The 20143-nt window shown below is 41.0% G+C and overlaps 1 long non-coding RNA gene across 4 annotated transcripts in view; it reads right to left on the reverse strand.

Annotated features, from left to right (window-relative positions):
* The window catches only part of LOC137232677 (uncharacterized), a 920890-nt gene that overhangs the window by 445090 nt on the left and 455657 nt on the right, over positions 1-20143 (reverse strand). For all 4 annotated transcript variants that reach the window (XR_010947135.1, XR_010947134.1, XR_010947132.1 and 1 more), the window contains one exon: positions 9839-9998. This is a non-coding gene — a long non-coding RNA (uncharacterized lncRNA). The remainder of the gene's footprint in view (positions 1-9838; positions 9999-20143) is intronic.

Consider the following 20143-nt stretch of genomic DNA (forward strand, 5'->3'; position numbering starts at 1 on the left):
CTATCCCACTCCTCTAGGTAGGTTTTCAAAATGCTTTAGATGGTTCAGAAAAAAAGACATGTGAAGTCCTTTGCTCTTAAACCCTGCTCCTGGAAGTGTGACCCGTGGACTCCATCAGCATCACCTGGGACCTTATTAGAACTAGAGATTGCAGGCCGCAACCTCAGACCTGAAGAATCAGAATCATTTTACTAAGATTCCCAAATGATCCACACCCCACTAAAGTTTAAGATCTGCTCTACAAGATTCCTTCACCTAAGTAGGGTCTCCAAGTTAACCTATTGTCCCCTTAACCTTCAACATTTCCTCCACTTGTTTCCCTGTCTTGGTTAATATAATAGCAGCCGCATTCAGATAACCCTTGCTAGAAACCTTGGGGTCATCCTTGAAGCTTACTCCTTAGTTACTCCACCGCTCCTCACATCCAATCGGTAAAGAAGCCCAATCAAGTTTACTTCCTTCATTAGTCACTGTGAACCAGGCAATAAGGATAGAGTTAAATAAGATATATTCTGGGCCTCCCTTGAATATATGTCTTCCAAAACCTTCTCTGGAGGACAGACTCTAAGGTGGCCCCCCTGAATCCGACCTTTTGCTCTTCACACCTTTCTCTAATCTCCTCCCCTTGCTTTGGAGGGCAGGGGTCGATCTGTGACTTGCTTCTAACCAATACGCTACAGCAAATAGGTCACCCTGTGATTACTTCACATTCTGGACTCCTAGCGGGGTCACTCTGGAGTCTCCCTCTGCACTACTGGTCTTGGAGAAGTGAACCGAGAGGATGTAAACTGCATATGGAGAAGGCCGTGTGGCCCAGAAATGAGGGCGGCCTCTAGGAGCTAAGGGCAGCCTCTCGCTGACAGCTGACAAAATACTGAGGCTCTCAGAACTACATCTGCAAAGATAAATAAATGCATAAATTCTGCCAATAACCTGAGAGAGCTTAGAAGCAGATTCTTCTCCAGTCAATCCTCCAGAAGAGAATACAACTTGACCAATACAATCATTTGTGAGTGACCCAACTGAGAGAGAACCCAGCTAAGCCATTCCTGGACTCAGGAAAGTGAGATAATACACAGAAACTGTGGGATATTGATATGTGTTAGTGTAAGCCACTAAGTCTATGATAATTTGTTATGCACTGTAGAAAGCTACACCTGTTCTAACAGTCTTAGCTGGGCAGGTACAAGAAGACTCTCCTCATTGCCTTTCAGTCCATACTCTTTCTCCTCTCTTTATCCTGCCTGACACTGCCAGCAGGGTAACTGAAAAATAAACCTCACCACCTCACCATGTCAAACCCATGCTTAGAACACTTAGAAGGCCTAAAAACAAAGGTTTTCAATAAATATGTTAAATGCATATAAAAAGTCCTAAGAAGTTACTTGTATATGATACAATCCTGTATATACGCAACAAACCAATCTACTTAAAAAGACACAGTTCAGGCTCTCAAGGTACAGAAAGTGAGCTGAGGCCGTGGTAGTGGTTATTCTGCTTTCATTTTAGCTTTACAGCTATTCTTCGCATCCTTTGAAAAATTATCTTTAATACCTGAATGCCCTTTTCTTTAGTAACAAACAGTAGGCGATCCTCCATAAGTGCCTAATTTATGTATTTTAAAACCATGTCCAATTTCCAACCGCAGCCAGAAAGGAAATTTCTGTTTACCGAACACTGACTCTCCTGCTGTACTTTTCACTGGCTCCCCTTGATTTGGGGATCCCACACATGCCCAGCAGACACACTTGCTCACATCAAAGTAACTTTCACATTTGCCTCCATTTTGCTTTATTCATTCACAGAGAGCTTTGAGTGTTGCCAAGTTCAAAATGTGTTGCTAAGAGACAAACTTGCTCTGTGGATTAAGAAGCAGGAATCAAAGGCAGCTGGCTAATGGATTCATTACTAACTCATTTACCAACTTTGGAAGACACAGGGCTGCTCTGCCTCTTGGTTTCCCTAAATGGTAATTAGAAAAAAATATAAAGATGGATGTTCCACGCAGGGATATATCCTTGTTCATTCCCATTATGACAACACAACACTGGGCTGTAGATACCACACCCCACCACCTGTCTTACCTCTGTCCAATCCATGTTGCACACCAGTGCCAAGTTAACTTTCAGAGAGCACATCTCTTATCTTCTAAAGCCCTGCAATGACTCCCCAGTGCTTTAAGGACCCATTCAAATGGTTCAGTGAGAGCCCTTTAGGCTCTGGCTTTATCTTTCTGCTACAATTCTCTGTGTTTACCTTGCAAGTTCTTTGTACCTCAGCCACCTGGCTCTCTAGCTAACCCATGCCTTTCTGTCCCAATATTTTTCTGCTGCCATCCTGGTTGGTTTAGAATGAAGTCCTCTAATATTTCTGCCAGTTGGAATTTCCCCCACCATTCAAAGCCTTGAGATGCTTCTCTTCACAACATGCCCCTAACAGAAGGAATTCTCCCATCCGTTAATTCCTATGACTTTTCTTTTTTGGGATTCCTGCTGTCTTCACTGTGGTGGTTACAGTGTGTGTAACCATGTCTTTTCCCCACAACTAGTCTATTGAGCTACTTGGTTATATGTACTGGGTCATCCACACTTGTATCCCATATGATAGCTCATAAAAGCAGACACCCAATTTGCTTATTGAATAATAATATTAGTTGAGTGTCTTATACCAAGTTCAGTGCTGAGTATTTTACATAGATGATCTTACTTACTCCTTATAATAACCCACAGAGGTACTGTTGTTGACCCAATTTTGTAAAGTAGGAAACTGAGGTTCTAAAAGGTTATATAGTCTAGCTCAGGGTCACAGTCACAAAGCTATTAAGTGCCCAAGTCAAGATATGAAAGATAGTTAGTACAGCACTATTTGAAACATCCAATATAAGAAATAATTCTAAAATCTTTAAGTATCTGGATAAATTTATTATGGTTTGCCAATACAATGTGATAATGCTCTGTGTACACAGTTACAGTACATGGTTAAGTGAAAAAGCAACTTCGAAAACAGAGAGTAGAGCATAATTAAACTTTTAAATAAATATATCGTATATAAATTAAAATGTTCATGTTTTACTTTATATGCTCCTGTATTGTTCTAAACATTTTCATCAATGACTATGTATTACCCTTATAATGACTTGTTTTTAAGTTAAAAATTTCATTATCAAAAAAAATAAAAGAGCATCTTTAACCTGAAGTTCTTTTACATCCCTTCATACAATTTTCTTTGTCATTTCTCTTGCTTCTGTCTGGTTTCTTAACATGGAGAAGCAGCCTTATAAAACTTCCCACTCAAGTCTATTAGGAGATTGCTTTTTAGCCACTCTAGGAGAGTTACTCCCGAGGTTATCACTAACACCTCTTCCTTTAGACTGCTCCAGTCCTATCCCCTTAGGCTCTTTCAATGCAGACCCAGGAAACACTGAGATTCGCAGTTCTGTAATGAAGTTTCATTATCAGGAAGTTTGGGAAATGCTAAGTTAAAGTAAAATGGATTTCCTTTCTACAGGATTTTAGAACCTTTATTAGTGAAAGATTGTTGTAAATCTATAAGAAAGGAATAATGCAGTAATGTGTAGTTTTTAGAAAGCACTTTACCAAAAAGAAACCATTCTTTTTTAAAAATAGGTTTTCAGGTCAAACAATGTTCAACCTTTAGCAAACTCTGTTCCAGAGAAAAACTTAGGTAAAGTGCCCAAAACACGCAGGTTCTTTTTTTTTTTTAAATATATACATATATGTATATATAAAACATCTTTATTGGAGTATAATTGCTTTACAATGGTGTGTTAGTTTCTGCTTTATAACAAAGTGAGCCAGTTATACATATACATATGTCCCCATATCTCCTCCCTCTTGCGTCTCCCTCCCATCCTCCTTATCCCACCCCTCTAGGTGGTCACAAAGTACTGAGCTGATCTCCCTGTCACACGCAGGCTCTTAATGGTCTGATGCCATCAACCTTTCTATCTCCCAGCACCAGCTCACCATTCCTTTTGGTCCACTTAACAAACTCCTGTAGGTTTTTCAGATTTATTCATCTTTTGTTTTGCCCTTCCCACCCTTTTTGCTAGACAAATTTCTACTCTTCCTTCAAACATCTACTCAAAAGTTAGCTCCTCCAGGAAGCCTTCCTTGCCCATCTTCTTACCTCTCCTACCTGCCACATGCCGCATAATTTTCTTTACTTTGACCATAGTAATGCCACTCTGTATGTAATGTCTAATTCACTTATCACTCTCTACCAGTAGAATGCAAAGCCCTCAATGATGAAGGCTTAAGCAAACTGACAGGAACAGAGAGCAGAGTGGTAGTTTCCAGAAGGCTGGGGCGTGGAAGAAATGAAGAGATGGTGGTCAAAGGTTACAAAGTTCCAGCTATAAGATGAATAAGTTTTGAGAATCGGATGTACAGCATGTTGATTATAGTTAATAATAATGTATTATACACTTGAAATTACCAAGAGGGTAGATGTTAAATGTTCTCAACAAAAAAAGAAATGGTAATTATGTGACATGATGGAGGTGTTGGTTAATACTCTGGTGGTAATCGTTTTGCAATATGTATCAAATCAATACTTTGTATACCTTCAACTTACAATCGATAAAGCTAGAAAAAAAACATGTGAACAGAAAATCTGACATTAATAAATGCATAGTGGCAATGGAGAAAAAATAAAATTTCTAATAAGAAAAAATAATATTTTTATGTTATAATACAAAAGCTTAAGTATCATTTGCTTCTGTATGTTCAGGGCCTAAAGCAGCACCTGGAATATAGGAGATAGTGTTAAACATACTTTTGGATGAATAAGTGGATAAAACTGATAATAAAATAATATCTTTCTTTAGAATAAGTTACAAAAAAGAGAAATTCATTACTATATTCCAGCTAGTAGAAAAATCATTATTTAAAAGAAAAATAAGAAAGTCAAGAGTTCTTTACAGGAAGGAGGTTTCATGACTGAAGGCACATATTAAGTAAGCTTTCAGAATTTCAAATAGCTGTCATGAAATAAAAAGTTTGAGCTACTGAGGATGGCAAGTGTTTGAAGTGACACTCTCAGGATGGAATCCTTTCTGAAGTTCTTTCAGTCTCAGGGCACACCTACCCCCCTCAGCATATTTAGCGAACTTGAGACTTGGGTGCCTTACTGTGTCCAGTGTCTATCCCAACAACTTTGGGAATCCATGGACTTCCTGTTATTGCTTCCTCACTTGGGACATTCATCAGGAGCTTCTGGGCTCCAGAGGCCCTTGAGACCAAAGAAGAGGGGCCAGGTCTCCTGGGAAACCAGCTGGAGGCACCGAAAGACTGATGGTGAGTTGCAGCTCTTCTGAAGGCCTGACTGGGAAGCCGCAAGCAATCCCGGCCAGCCACCACAGAGCCCTCAATAGCCTGACAGTAGGGCTCATTGGCAGGTCATGCATGTAACTGTCACCTCAAACAAAAAGAAACAGAGACCTAAGGGAAATAGTAAGATGGAGTTTGTAGGTCAACCCAGGAATTGGAAGAGGAAACCGGAGTCTAAATTAGTTTATTCTTTGCAGAGATCAAGTCCTCAGAGGGTTTCATGAAAGATAGGTTCCCTGGGAGACTTTGAAAACATGGATCCTGGGGAAATTAGGAATCATGCCTTTCCATGTTGAAAATATGTTTGGATGGTAATAAATATCTTCAGGGAACATGAAGAAAAAATTTGAGTTGAATGCTTATTTCTCATAATCATAAGTCCTGCTACATTTTTCACATTAGGATGTAAAACATGCATTGTTTCCATTAATAAAACGGTCCTGTCAGCAAATGTGTAGGATGTTGTCGTGGACTGAATGGTTTCTCTTAAAAAGATGCATATAGCCCAAACCCCCAGTGCCTGTGGAGGTAACCTTATCTGGAAATAGGGTCTTTACACATGTAATCAAATTAAGATGGGGTCACACTCGATAGGGTGGGCTCTAATGCAATATGACTGGCATCCTTACAAAAAGAGAGGACACACAGAGACACAGAAAGAATGCCATGATAAGATGGAGGCAGCTTGGAGTGATTCATTTACAAGTCCAAGAACTTCAAGTGTTACTTACAACACCAGAAACTAAGATAAAGGCATGGAACAGTCTCCCCTGGAGCCTGTAGAGAGAGTACAGCCCTGCTGACACAATCTTCTGGCCTCCAGAACTGTATGAGAATAAATTTTTATTGTTTAACACCACCAAGTTTGAGGTACTTTGTTACAGCAGCCTAAGAAACTGATACAGATGTTTATTGCTCCATGTAATTCATGTAAACCAGTGGCTCTCAGAGTTTTGATCCCAGGTTATACTTCTACAGCATCTGATTGAGTAGATCTGGAGCAAAGTCCAGAAATGTGTGTGATTAATAAATTCCTCTGGTAATTCCAGTAACTGTGGATTACAGAGAAAATTTTACAAAACATTGATTTAAACATCTAAGATGTTTTGTTTTTTGCCTGACTTTTATCAAAAGCCAGGCTTTTTCTCCTGTGCTTTTTCACAAGTATTCTGGAGAACAAAAAACAAACACATGTATTTGGTTCTATACTAACTCAAAAAGGTCAACAACGATTTTAATAATAAAGCAATGTTAGCTGAACCGACATACCATGTCCCAAATTGTAGACCAGAGGGAAAAGAGTTAGCTAAATGACCCTCCCATTGAATAGGGGGAATAACGGAAATTCTGACAGACCCTTATCTTGCACCAAAGGGAGCAGGTGTTGCAACAATGCAAATAACTTGTGTTGCCAAAAGCCTTCCCTTCTCGTCCTGGTGGCTCACTTCAAATGTTGTAGTGTGTTCTCTCACTCACAGAACACGTGCAGCATAGCCAGCACGAGAATGGAGGGCTATTGGGGGCTCATCAGAAATCATGTTGCTTCAACAAAGCCCTGACTTAGAAGCTCAGAGCACGGTTGGCACCAAGTTCACTGCCTGAAACTACTCCAACTGACCAGACTCTGAAGAATGTGAGAAGCATATTTAGGTGGAACTGGTTAAAGTTCAGGACCTGGATCTCAGTACTGAGTGGATCAGTTAATGCTGCCACTCAGATCAACAGGCAAACCAGTCTTAATGGGTTAATAATGGGTTTTAGACCCTGTGACTTGTCTTAGGCATGTCTACTTGGTGTGTGATTAGGCCCAAATCATCTAACTTCTCTAACCTCTAAACCTCAGCAGCCCCAACTAGAAAACAAGGATAATTCCTACCTCCCAAGGGCTATTTGGAGGTTGAATAAAGCAGCGTATGAAAAATTATCCATCAAGTACTAGTTCATATGGGTAAGCAGTCACACAAATTTTTTTGGCCATGGAATACAATGTCAGCCCTAGGTGCCTGCTTCATAGTGTGAGCTCAAAAACACCTGCTCAACCCACCACCATCACTGGCTGTTCCCGAAATAGCTTGCGCTGTGGATAGCAGATATATCAGGTATCACGGTGGGTACCTCGGACAGTAGAAACCCTCTATCGTCATCTACTGCGAACAGACAGGTAATGTGTCAATTCATAAAAAATATTGGTTAAACTGGGAAATCCTTACAAATGATGCATACGTACCTTAGATTTACATTGTAACTTAAAATGTATAAAATAGATTCACTCCTAAGCTTTGGATGTAGGACAAGTTTTGTTGTCGTGGTTGACTTTAAGACAGTACAGTACAGTGATCAGAGTTCACACCATCTCTCTTTCATAAACAACTCAAACATCACCTGCTAGGATTTCCAGCTTTGCTTTCTATAAAGCAGACTGAGAAAGCAAAGACCTTTGTGAAACCATCTGAGCGCAGACTCTTCTGGTTTTTATGATTCCCTCCACCCCCCAAGTTTTTAGAGTTGTCTCATCCACATCTAATTCAACAGCACTTTTAGCAACTCAACCTTACTGTTTCCAAAACATTCACTGAGTGGACAACTCTCTTTCTGCACTTACATTAAATCAGTTGTGAAACATTTAATTGAAATATGTAATTACATAACAAACGGAACTGGCATAAACAGATATGGGCAGCAACACAGCTGACTCTTGGCAAGTGTGCAACTGCACTGATGGGAACAGAAGAACCAGGATGAAACAGAGCAGCCCACTAGGTGGGAGCAACCCGCATTCTTCAGGCCTTAGGCAATATGTTTTATAAGGGATAGAAAGCTCTGGTTGATTGAATGGGTAGAAGGAGATTGGTTAAGAGTTTCTGATGCATCACTCTGTCTAACAGAGAAGCACTAGGCTCTCAGCAAAGAGACACCCTGGGGCCAGCAGAATCGGAATGGACCAAGAGGCGGCGTGTTGTAGAGCTGCAGCCCTGGGATCTGCTATCAGAGGTTAGGCAGAGAGCTCTTTGTAAGTTCTACTTTAAGAAACAGTTTATTTCAACAGCTCCTTGAATGTTGAGATATTCAGCCCCCCAATGAAGCTTCTGTCGATTCTGACCCAGGGAGAAAGAAAGCCCTGAATCATCCTGAGTATCAGACTGTGAGCACTGGCAGATGGCGAAGCCTCCCTCCCTCTTGATTGTAGCTCCAACAAGAGTCCCCAAGAGGAAACCCCCTTGCATTAGGCCACACGGCTCGCTCTCAACTCAGAGCCAGACTAGCTCTCTCAGGACAGCTTCTTCAACAAACAAACATCACCAACATCAATGACGAGAGCAGCGGCAACTAACACAGCTATAAGGCTCTTTCCTAAGATCAGTTACCACACTAAGCGCTGTACATACATTTTCATACAGTAACCCTATACAGCATCCTCTTATATTTGCCCCCTCTCACAAGCAAAAGCACTGAGGATCAGGAGATTTAAAACTTATGAACATACAGCTGGTAAATAGAAGAACTCGAATTTAAACCCAAATCTGACTTAACAATGGGACAAAGGTCTTTAATCACATGACAGAACAAGGAAGAGAGAAGGGGAGTATTCATGGGTGTGGTGATTTACAGGAGCATGTTGTGACTTTAAGAACAACAGTTGTAATTATTTACATGGCATCCTTGAAGGCAGGGAGAAGCTTAAACTTCCAAATCAGCAATACGGATGATGCAAAAAGTCTTTAGAGTATCTTGGGAAAGACAGTGGTCAACATCGCTTTCCTGCTGAGGAAATCTGGACTAATCTGTTTGGGATGATGATGATGACATAGAGGGGGATAAAGATATAAGAAGAGAAGGAAGTGTGTGTATGGGGGTGGGGGGTGTTCAATATCAGGCAGAAGATAGCCCTTCCAATTTATTAATATTTTTATTGTTCCCTCTGAGAAAATCTCATTACAAAATATTGCCCTAAAACATCCCTTTTGTGGCAGGCCAAACCTCGGTCACTAAGTACCTAATAGCATATGGTACATCTCTCTCACTATGGTCAACAGAAGGAACCCTTATCCCTGGAAGCACATCAACCATAAGTTAAATGCTTTGAAAAATACTTGGTCCTTTTTAAAGAAAATTCATACATATATCATGTCACTTTCTTTCTCTAACAACCCAGCGCAACCAGGAGAGAAGTTATTAAATTAGAATCTCAACTTTAGCAAAGACAATATTCACTCAAATTCACACAGCTACTTATAGATGTTAGAACCAATTGTTTTCCATAAGTACTCATTTGGTTAGAAATAAGACAGCACAGCAGAAGAAAAAAAAAAACTGACCCCAAATTAATATTTCCTACTGATAGTTCTCAAACCAAAAATAAACTTGAATAGTCAAGAGATGACCAAGTTAATATTTTGAGATACTTGGTTGAAAGGCACATTACAGAAATTCCAAGTCTAATTTTCCTCATTCATTAAATATGTATCTATTAAACACCTACTACATACCTTCCAAAGTGCTGTGCATTAGGCATACAGTGGTAGATATGAGTGCAAGATCCCTGCCCACGATCTCTTAGCTGTCCGCTCTGCCTTGTCAAGCTTGTACTAAGAAGCCAAATTCTCGAAGGCAGGTCCACAACTGGCCTACAAGGCATCCATTAACCTCCTGAAAATAAAGATACAGTTTTGGTTATTTGTGCATTTACTTTTCTAAGGAATGGGTTCACAGCTTTTATTCATTTCTCAAATTCTTAACTTTATAAGTTAACAACCAATAGTAAAAGAACCATGATCGAAACCAAGGAATAAATAAGCAGTTATTATAAGTGAAGGACCACACTTCTCCTCTCCCTGTCTTTTCATCCCACCCCAATCTCTGGTCACGTCTTATCTAACAAATCCCACAGGCACTAGGGTGTAACTGTATGATATTTGCCTTGTAATTCTCTAAAGTACTATATATAAATAATAGTTAATGTTATGGTCATTATTGCTAAATTTGTAAGTTTCTTCTTCCAACATTTCCAAAGAAAGTCAAATATTTAATGACCAGCCACTGTGTTTCAAAAACATTGCCTCACAACACAGGTCACTTCTGAAGTAAGGGAAGAGAGACTTGGCATTCAAGCTACTGTACTGGCCAGTTAAGTTTGATCTGTTCTTCATTTTCTCTTTCTTCCTTTCCATCCTGCCTTCCTGGCTATGTTTCCTTTTGAAGGATACAAAGACAGTGAAAAACTTAGGTTTCTAAGGGATTTTTAAATGGTTATTAATTCTGGATATTTTTAAATGATATTAGGGTATCCTGAGGTTAAATGGGACCAAGTGGTTTTTAATAATACAATAAATAAATAAAAATGCATTCCCACAGGGCTAGGAATAAACACCTATGTTCCAAAACCCTTCTAGGAACTAAGGGAAATTAATGTTTTTCATCATAAGAAGCCTGGGCACAGTGTACAGACTGCATCTTTTTTTTTTTTTTTTTTTTTTTTGCAGTACGCGGGCCTCTCAGTGTTGTGGCCTCTCCCATTGCGGAGCACAGGCTCCGGACGCACAGGCTCAGCGGCCGTGGCTCACAGGCCCAGCCGCTCCGCGGCATGTGGGATCTTCCCGGACCGGGGCACGAACCCGTGTCCCCTGCATCGCCAGGCGGACTCCCAACCACTGCGCCACCAGGGAAGCCCCAGACTGCATCTTGAACTGTGCAATGGCTGGCTAGATTTATCCTCCTCCTTCATTTGATATACACTACAGTCAAAAATCCTCTGAAGAATTTAAGCAAGCGCTGTCAGATGATTGCAGCCTTTGAAGACAGACACCTAAAACAACAACCACACGCGCGCACACACACACACACACACACACACTCTGCTTTCTACTGCTTACATTTCCAGACTGCTTCGCCTATAAAGATGACTTACTTTTTAGAATAATCACACATATTTTGACTAGTTTTGTTTTTTAAAGACAGTTCAGCTATATTCATTGCAAAAGCATTTGGAAATGGTCTATTTGTTTCCTCTATCCCAGCTCAGGCACTATCAGTTCATCTTGTGATTATGATAGAAATAAACACCCCACAGGAATCCTCTGCTTTCAGAGTCAGGTAGGTGTGTAATATCTCTAGGTTTTTCAGGATTTAAAGCAAAGTAAATCTAGAGAAAGTGCTGCTGTAAAATTCAAAGGAAACATGGTTATTCGGCTTTGCAGAACACGAGCAGTTCCCTTCCTCTGACAGCTCTTGCAATAGCGGCTGGAATAGAGGTAAGATCCCAAAAACATGAAAATCACACTCTATATAATCCGCTTACAGGGGAAGCAAATTAAAAGCTATTTTTGCGAGTTTCTGAGCCCAGCACATGGTCTCCTTCACAAATCGAATTTGACACTCAATCCATCCCCACCACCGACCTGAGGAATGTAAATGTGTCAAGAAGCTTAAAATTAGTTAACAAGTCCACATGAGCAATGGACTATCCAGTCCAAATTTAAGATGTATTTGCTTAAGCTTTCTAAACAGAATCTAATTCCTACTTTTTGTTGGTAGTTTTCCTGCAAATCACTTAAGCATTCTAGGTTACTGCATTATCTCAAGAACAGCATAAGTTTCAGCCTCTCTCTCTCAGTCATAAGATATTACGATGTCAAGTCTAAGCCATAAACATAAGCCTGTCTGAAAGCAGCTCTGCTGAGATGCTATTTTTGTTGTTGTCGCTGTTACATCCACTCTTGAAGGAGGTAGAGATGGTGCTCTAGCCTCCCTCACGATGACCGTCCGCTAGCTCACTGTGCTCGTCATATTGCTACAAACCACACTAACCACTTACAAATACAAAAGGGAGTTGGATTCTTTAAGCCAAGTGGAAATTTAACTGGAGATATTAAAGATTTATTTTATCTTATTGCATTAGGTACTTATTAAAGGGCAAATGTTTCTAAGGATATAGCCTAACAGTTAAAAGTGTAAGTTTTGCCATCAAATACAATGCATTCAAACTCACCTCTGTCAGTAGTTAGCTGTGTGGCCCTGGGGAGGTTACTAAACCTTACTGTGCACTGTCTTCTATTTTATATGAGGATAACAATGGTATCTCTCTCATACACTCACTGTGAAGAATAAAGTATATGATTCTATAACCCCTCCTTCCTGGGCCAACTTTGGAAATTGGACATTCTCCAGCTTCATCACAAACAGCTTTAAGATCTTTCCATATCCTGCTTTTGCCCATAAAAAAATGAGATGCAGGGAAGACTTCTTCACATACATCCAGAAAAGCTACAAATCCAAGCACTTCCCTAAACAGAAACAATCCTCTCCTTAAGAGGAATTCTACTTTCGGCTTTCCAATGAAATAATATAGGTAAAAGCATCGAGCACAGTGTGTAGACTATGTTAAGTTCTTAGCAAACGTGAACTGAATCTGAAGCTGCCATAGCTTGTCCACTTTTGTTTCCTCAGATTCTTGGTGCAAAATCTTCTGGCTACTGTTCAGAATCAACTGTCTGGCTGTGTACCCCTCAATACCATTCCATGGGGAGATGCTCTTTATCCTGCCTCAGACCTTTCACTGGGCCTATCTTTGTCATATATTGGATTTTCTGTTTCCTGAAGCCTCTACTGGCAGGAATCATAAAAGGAGGAGCAGAGGTTAGGAGTCGGAATCAAGGAATCTGCTCTGCTGATGGGCAGTGTGACAGCAGAAAGGTGCTGGATTCCTCCAGTGTTCAAACCATATCCAAACCTCTGAGAGGATCCAGTGCATGGCCAATATTCTTGTCTCCTCTCCCCATCCATGAATCAGTATGATAAACCTCTGGATCCTTAAGGTACCTGAGTGTCTCTACTACCAAAGGAACCTACCTCACATGCTTCCCATCACACTGGGCATTTTGTCCTCTTTACTCACACAACTGACTTTCAGGAAGCAACAGTGGGTTGTACCTGCGCTTCTTCCTCACAAGGTAGCTGAGAACCATGCAGTCATCTTCAGTCATGAGCACACACCTGGCTCCAATCAGAGCTCCAGCAGAGGATGTCAGGTGGCATACAACCCTCCTTGAAACCCACCATTTCCCTATCATGTCTCCATATGAAAACAAGAACTAAGTGGGAAAGAGTCATACAATCCTTGGTGGAACCCGTGCTTCTGGAAATGTGTTTCCTCTAGTCCCAAGGAACAGTTCCCAGGGAGAATCATCACCTAAGCTGCCTCGGTCTACAGAGATCCCTGAACCTTGATGGCAGGGCTCGCCTGCCCTATCCTCGGCGAATTCTTGGGCAGCTGGAAGGGTGGGCTTGACTTCAACTCACCAGTTCTTTGACTTCTTCAGTCATTAATCACAGCTATCTGACCCTTGAACCAAGTGCTATGTGTTATTCTTAGCACATGCCTGCAAACCCCACAACCCAGCTGCTTGCTGTGATTCAGAGTTCTCCACTGTGTCTGAGCCTATGCTACCTCTCCAGGTTCCTCCACATCTCTCATCTCAACCGGAGAAGAGGATGATATTCTACTTAACTCCTGCTCTTGATACTCATCAGCTGCAGAGAATGGTTCATGTCCTCTTACGCAGCCCTGGCACCTATAATCAGTAGAATCTGAAATTTTCACATCACGGCACTAGGAATCAGAAAATCCAGGTTTTAGTCCTGGATCCATTCTTATAGGATCTCGAAGTCACTTCCTAAACTCCACTGATGTATTAGTTCACTAGGGCTCCTAACAAAGTGCCACAACTTGGGTGGCTTAAAAATGCAAATTCCTTGTGTTACAGTTCTAGAGGCTACAAGTCCAAGATTAAGGTATCAGCAGGATTGGTTTCTTCTGAGGGTCATAAGGGAAAGATCTGTTCCAGTTGTCTCTCTAGTTTCTGAGGGCCTCAGATGTTCCTTAGCTTGTAGATGACCATCTTCTCCCTGTGTCTCTTCCCTCTATGTGTGTTCGTGTTAAAATTTTCCCTTTTTATAAAGACACCACTCATATTGGATTAGGGACCCATCCTACTCCAATATGACCTCATCTTAACTAATTACATCTGCAGTGACTATTTCTAAATAAGGTCACCTTCTGAGGTACTGCGGGTTAGGGCTTCAGTATGTGAATTGGGTCAGGCTGGGTAAGGGGCAGGGGAGACATAATTCAACCCATACCAACTGGTAATCCCTGTTTTACCTACTTGCAAAGTTGATGTGAGAGAGATTGAATATAAAAGCATTTTGCGAACTGTAAAGTACTACACAAACACAAGGAATTATTAGGACTTAAAATACTTGATGGAGTTTGTTTTTTGAGACTTACAGCACACGGCCATCCTACTGATTATTCTGTATAATAACAACAGTCAAGAAGTGGCCATGCTATACCCATAAAAGTGAATTTATTTTTCTACAAGTGGTGTTTCCTTCTCATTTATTGATTTGCATAAAATGCCACTTAATGGCTTAAATATTTATAATATGTGGACTCAGTAAGAGCTTAATTTCCACAAAATAAAAAGGTGCATTATCACTTACTGCAGACAGAGTCCTTTTTTTCCAAGCCATTTACATTTCCCTCTCCTCTAGACAGAACTTATGTAAATGGATTAGTAGCACAGAAACAAAATATAGTCTTTGCAGGGGAAAAGTTGACTGGGAAAAGGGCTTGTACTCTGAAACTGTTTGAATCTTTTCATCCACAAGAGTTTTTCCAACGCCTAAGTAAATAGAGGGACACTTGAAAATCGAACTAACTGACATGACAGAGATTTATTATTTCCCCTAAGGAGGAAAGAGACAGGAAGCTTTCTGATTCTATCCGGGTGCTTATCCAAGATGTTACTATTGGGCCCATCTACTGCCCATGGAAGGAACAACAATAATCAACAACTGTTTTCGTAGAGTAGCTATAGAAATCTTTTTACACCTTTGAAAACTGGTTTTTAATTGCACAGCGGATTAGTTCCCTGTGTCTGCTGTAACAAGTTGCCACTAGCTTAAATAACAGAAATTAATTCTCTCACAATTCTGAAGGCTACAAGTCCAAAATCTAACAGGACAACGGTCTCTCTGGGGGCTTTAGACAAGGGTCAGTTCCTTGCCTCGTCCACCTCTTGGTGTGTGCCCCAGCTTTCTGGGGTTTGTGATAACATCACTCCAATCTCTGCCTCTGTCTTCGCATTGCCTTATCCTGTGACTGTTTCTTCTCCTCTTCTGTCTAAAATCTCACTCTCCTCCCTCTTGTAAGGACACTTGTGACGGCATTCAGGGCCAACAGGAGGAATTTATTGTAATGTCCTCATCTCAAAATCCTTAACTTAATCACACCTGCAAAGACACTTTTTTCCAAATAAGATATTCACCGGTTCCAGGGACTTGATGTGGATATATTCTGGTTGGGGAGGGCCCACTTTTCATGTATCACACATGAGTAGAGAAAAGAAGCTTTCAACACAATTTTTTTTTTTTTTTTTTTTTTTTTTTTTTGCGGTACATGGGCCTCTCCTCCCATAGCAGAGCACAGGCTCCGGACGCGCATGCTCAGCGGCCATGGCTCACGGGCCCAGCTGCTCCGCAGCATGTGGGATCTTCCCGGACCAGGGCACAAACCCGTGTCCCCTGCATCGGCAGGCGGACTCTCAACCACTGCACCACCAGGGAAGCCCTCAACACAACTTTTTAGATCATTAATTTTCAAGCTTTTTCTAGGAAGCCTTGTGGCCCTGAGATGGAAGAGCTGGCATGGCAGAGGGAGGTGAGCTGTGACCAAATCTTGAGGCCCTCTTTCCTCCATCAGATTGAACAGCTCTGCTCTTCTCTTGGAAAACGGTGCCTGGTGAGAAATGTTATTTCAAGGAAGGATTCAGTGGCTTAAAAACAAGATTGAAAACTATTGCTCGAGATTGGTGATTCTGAAAATGCTTTTCTGGCTACACAAAATTCACGTGGAAAAGAATTTTCATAAACAGGACATATATTCCATTGTGGGAGATTCTGAGTCATAGGTCTGAGGAGGAACCTTGGAATCTGTATGTTAAGAAGTACCACAGTGACTTGATTTCATCACCAGCAGTAGGAGTCATACAGCTCCAGGTAAATCAAAGTCCTCATGGACCCAGTCTTGATCTATTATTTGAAATTACTGGCAAGAGTGAGAGGGGTCTCTAGTACCCTGTAAGAATAAGAGAGGGCCGGGGAGGCCATTTCTGTGACGTAAACATTTCAGGGCACTATTTCTTAAAGGATTATTGGCACTTGTTGAAAAACTTTACAGTTCCCCAAAAGGAAAGATACTGTATGATTCCACTTTTATTCGGTACCTAAAATAGTCCAAATTCATAGAGAAAGAAAGTAGAAAGGTGGTTGCCAAGAGCTAGGGAAAGGGAAGAATGGAGAGCTATTGTTGCGTAGGTACAGAGTTTCAGTTTTGCAAGATGAAAAGCGTTCTGTGGATGGGTGGTGGTGATGCACAACAATGTGACTGTACTTAAGGCCACTGAACTGCACATTTATAAATGGATAAGATGGTCAACTTTATGTTGTGTGTACTGTAGCACAATTTTTAAAACTTTCTTATGAAGCAAGGTCATAGGCAATGGTGGTGATGCACCTAGATCCCATTTGATCCCTGTTTAACATATTTGTGCACCCTTTTCCTGTATAATTTTGATTCTAAAAAGCAGCCCCCATAGCTTATCCTTGGAGAACTTCCCTCAGGCTATTTGAGCCACTCTTTCCCCACAGCTGCCCAGGGAGTGAGTGGGTGGCCCTTATCCAAATCACAGGTACTCCCTGGTGAGGGCAACTCTAAGGCACAGTTCATGCCCCAGAATTCCCAACGTGGTCAGGCTGCACGTAGCCTCTGAAAGATGCTGCATGAGATCTCACTTTTGCCTGGCTTCCTCCCATACCCTGGGTCCTTGTCATAAAAAATCACTTATGCACATAGACACACACACACACACACACACACACACACATGCACATACACACACACATACACACAAAATGTTACTTTTCATAATTTGACTGAGTCTAAGAGAACAAATTCATGCACCAGGACCAACCACATGATTCTTCCACCAAGAAGTATAAAGAATTATGCCGTCTTCTGGAATTTGTTGAGATTTTTTAAATGTTCATAAATGCCATCAGGAAGTATGTGAAGAAGGCCATAAGAGTGATACAAAATGTTAAGGCACTTCAGGGCAGGAAGAAAGTAATTCAGGCTGGAATAACCAAGAATGGATGCATGGAGGAAGAGGTTGGGCCTGAGAAGATAAGAAGGATTTGGTTAAGTGAAAATTGCGGGATGGCAGCTCAGAGAGTCATGCCAGAAGTGAAGACAGGAAAATTTCTTCTCAAAAGTGTGTTCTCGGAAGGACCATTAGAGAAAGCATGTCAGATGCTGTGCTTCCCTAAGCTACTTGGCCCATAGGCATGGCAGAAGAGGGAGTTCGAGACCAGAAAGTAGTAGGTTACTGCAAGATTTAGACTAAAGCTGCTGAGCTGGGAGAGAAAGAGAAGCCAGGGGCCAGAATCGGCAGCCCACAGGGGTAGATACACAGGTATACGAAGAGATCAAATTCATAACAGACTTGAAACAAAATGAGGTTCTGAGTATAAAAGGGTAATTTTTCGAAAAGAGAAAAATCATGCTTCTCCTACAAATATAAAATAAAAATGGGTCAAAAATTTATTTATGATAAATTTAAAATTTATCATAAATAATGAGGGAACAAGTAAGATGTAAAAAAATGAGTTCAAAGGAGAATTCAAAGAACAGACACATATATAGGCAATCAGGAATGCAGAAATAAAATTGCTAGCAGATGCATCTATGCAACTCCGCCAGAAAAAAAAATGCATTTGCACTTCAAGAACAAGAATCATTTACATTACTATTAGTTGTCTACAATTTACAGATCTATAAAATAGTTTGGTCAAAGACAGTAAGAGACGAAGACCCTATAAAATCAAATAATCCAAAAGGCTAAGGTAGTTAATGCCTCACATTCAATTGAAAGGACACCCAGAAATCCTGTGGCCATTTCAAAGCCTTTCAACTTTTCCTGACAGTGATCAAATAAGCTTGAGTTGCCCTGAGTTAAAGTTATCAGGTATCTTTTCTCAGAGCCTTTAATGGGTAACATACATTTAGAATCAACAAGAAGAGAACATAGTAAGGACCATTTCCCAAATGTATTCGCTCATGAGGCCCTTTTTCATGTAATTCTTTTTAAGATATTATAAAACATCAGTATAGAGCTGCTTAGGGAAACTGCACATGAGCACTTTAAGCTCCTGGTGCTAAAGGAAGGAAAGGGTGGAGGACATCATTCCCCTAGCCTGAGGATCTGGCTGGTTTTCAGAGTTATTCCTCATTCCTGTGTGAGCAAATAGCTCCAACAGCTTTCTTGTAACTTGTCCTTAACTTTTCTTACATTCCCACCTTCCTAGCCCACCACATGGTACACAGCACACATTCAAAGTAGCACATGAAGGGCTGAAAGGATTAGACTGGAGATGCTGGGGAGGAACTATTCTTGTCCCTTCCTCCACTCCACCCCACTTTTACATTATCTGTTATTTGTGTCTAGTGTGCCTTGGGCTTGATTACAGACCAAGACATTTCTCAAAAGAAAGGAATTATGGCTAGGATACACCTGCCACACTTATGTCTGTCAACTTAGCTGTCTATTTAGAGCCCATAAGAGCACTCACTGAAGAATGAACAACTGTTCTCATCAGCAGTGAGCTGTTTGGAGACAAGGATATCTTCTTCCACCCTGGCTGAAAAAATAAAGCAAAGGCACCAAGCCACTGGAAGTACCTTTTTTCTGGGGCCAATAGAACTCCTGGTCATTCTGTGGACCAGTGGACAAAGCTTGGCATTTGAAACCAGAAGACATGAATTCAAGTCCTAACCTCTTCATTCATTAATTGTATAACCTGAGGTCAGTATTTCCCCCTCTCTGAGCTTCTACTTTTTTATCTGTAAAACAAGTATAAAAATAACACTGAGTTCAGAGCGTTACTGTGAGCATTAACCTATTCACTGAGATAACATATATGAAGCACCTACTGTGTAACTGCATATAATAACGACTCAATAAACATCCCCCCGGGGCTTCCCTGGTGGCGCAGTGGTTGAGAGTCCGCCTGCCGATGCAGGGGACGCGGGTTTGTGCCCCAGTCCGCGAAGATCCCACACGCCGCTGTGCGGCTGAGCCCGTGAGCCACGGCCGCTGAGCCTGCGCGTCCGGAGCCTGTGCTCCGCAACGGGAGAGGCCACAACAGTGAGAGGCCCGGGTACCACAAAAACAAATAAACATCCCCCCAACTTATTTCATTTACTTAAATATGATAAAACATTGTTATTTAGAGAGCAGACATATGGTGTGCCACCCTTGATGGTACACAGATGGTTTTACCTGATAGGTATATTTATTTTTATACATAACGTAAAAACAATACTTCCCCTTTAAACCCATAGTTTCACAGATATTTTGTTTAGGACAAAATTAAAGCATTTAAGTTTAAAAAATCCGTTAAAAGGAAAACATCCAGTTGATAGTATTACAGATAGAGCACAGATATAGAACAATTGTAAAGGTGATGCACGAATGACAGAATTTGGGAAACATTGAGATTATATGTGCTGAGTGGCCCAAAGAGGTTCTAGAAGCAAAAGATGGAAGCTTCTGGGAGAACACTTCACTCTGGAAGAACTTTCTAAGATACCTGAACAAAAATGGACTGGACCAGATAAGTATCCCACCGTTGCAGACATTGCAGCAGAGATTAGCAGACCTGTTTGCAGAAATGGC

Source organism: Pseudorca crassidens, chromosome 10 (assembly GCF_039906515.1).
Source record: "Pseudorca crassidens isolate mPseCra1 chromosome 10, mPseCra1.hap1, whole genome shotgun sequence".
NCBI lineage: Eukaryota > Metazoa > Chordata > Mammalia > Artiodactyla > Delphinidae > Pseudorca > Pseudorca crassidens.